At 39.4% G+C, this 1975-nt stretch overlaps 1 protein-coding gene across 4 annotated transcripts in view; it reads left to right on the top strand.

Moving 5' to 3' along the window:
* The window catches only part of nphp4 (nephronophthisis 4), a 139716-nt gene that overhangs the window by 787 nt on the left and 136954 nt on the right, over positions 1-1975 (top strand). The window lies entirely within an intron of this gene.

Raw genomic sequence — 1975 nt, 5'->3', positions numbered from 1 at the left:
GCGAGTTTGAGACCCCTGCTTTAAAGGTACAGTTGTATTCATTTAGCCCCCTCCTCCTTTCTTCAATCGCCTCGTGGGCTGCACCACCGTGACCCCCTCCCCTAGGTGTTGAAGAATTTGAAATCGACCAATCAGAAATTGGAGCCCCTCAGTGTAAAGATGGACGCCCTTCCACAGGGCCTGGAGCTGGTTTCAGATGCTTAATCAATAACTGTACAGTGGTGGAGCAGTGGGTTCTGATTGGCAGTGGTCTTTGGAGCTAAAGGAAGTCTGGCTCAGGAAAACGTCTTGCTATTGTTCATGTCCCTGTTTCTGTTTTAAAGCTCCAACCCTTGAGGTAAGTCCTTAAAGCCCCCCTCCAAAAAAAATCATGTTTTAGAGCAGGGGTCTCAAACTCAATTCAGCCGGGGGCCGCTGGAGGCAGAATCTAGTTGAGGCCGGGCCGCATCAGGATTTTCACACGAAAATCGCTGAGAAAACATTCTAGTGTTTTCAAATATCTTTATTTTTAACACAAAATAATGAATAAATAATGAACGACGTGTATAGATCTTTGTGCGTGTTGATTTATAAATATAAAAAAATAAGGGTAGTTAATGTCCGTTTCTGAAATAGTTTATATTGAAGATTAAATTTAAGATATATTGCAACGGGGGTAGGAATAGAAAAAAATTTTTAAACTTCTTCCTACTCCTACTACATAATAGAGGTGTAATGTTTTTATTTATAATGTATATATAATTTTCTGTTGTTGTTTTCTTGTTTTTACCATGTACATTAAAAGATTAATAAAAAAAACAAATAAATTAGTACTAAATAAATAAAATAACAATAAAGACCATACAGATACAGATAACTGAAGAAACCACATATTGACTGACTAGAGAAAACTAATTATTTTTGTTCAGTTTCAAATATCTGTATTAACAGATCCTCCTTCAGAGTGAGAGAAGCCCCGTAACGAGAAAATCAGCATCACTGGATTTTTGGTGTGAGTTTCATCCAATACTTACGGTAGCAGGACTGAGATTGCTGGAAAATCTCCACCAGACTCCACGGAGCTTCTTGATGTGACCACGGAAATGTGAACGGCGGCTCATTTGACCGCAGTTGGAAAGGATTGTAAATCAGCTAAATTTCGGTCCATGAAAATCTTCACTTCCTCGTCTGAGCTGACATCCAGCTCAAAACGAATCTTCTGTAGCAGCTGTGAAGATTTACGCTGGTGAGACACAGAACTACCATAATCAGACAGGGAGGAGGGCGTGTGCCCGTAAAGGACCAGGTCCGCTCAGCTCCAAATGCCACGCCCCCTCAGGGAATATTTAGTAGGGCTGGGTATCGGTTATAATTTCCAGAATCGATTCGATTCACAAGACCCTGAATCGATTAGATTCTGATTTTTTTTTAATCTTTCGATTCTTCAATTCAATTCAGTTTTAAGTTTACAAATGTATACACATTTGTTTCAGAAATACATTAAAATCATCATTTAATTTGAATATATTTACATTAATCTGATCCAGTTCACATACTGTAAATGTAGCAGTCAAGGCCCCCAAATGGAACAATTTGTGTTTCCAGACCCTGGAACAAGAATTCACTCCCTAAGTAACTGACTAGTTAAAGTGTCGACTCCCCCTCCCCTCCAAGAAACCATTTGTCTTAAAACCCTGGAAGATAACATTCACATAAAACTCCTCTCTGGACAGCAGGAGGGCTGCATCTGGAGCCATATCTGATGGTCGGGTGATGGTACTGCATGTAGCGGAAGAAACATCCTGCTTTCTTCACAAAGCTCTCTTTGAAGCTAATCAACAAAATTTACAATCGTTGACATGTGACATTTTGCAGGGCCCCTGAAAGCGATGGGAAACTTCACTGCCATATATAAAAAAACAACTTTGAAGTGCACCAAATGTTTGTCAAACATGCATTCCTTGTTTCTTTGTTTCAAGTTAAATACACTCATATT

This window comes from Oryzias melastigma, linkage group LG7 (genome assembly GCF_002922805.2).
Source record: "Oryzias melastigma strain HK-1 linkage group LG7, ASM292280v2, whole genome shotgun sequence".
Taxonomy (NCBI): Eukaryota; Metazoa; Chordata; class Actinopteri; order Beloniformes; family Adrianichthyidae; genus Oryzias; species Oryzias melastigma.
This window is presented reverse-complemented; position numbering and strand designations above follow the sequence as displayed.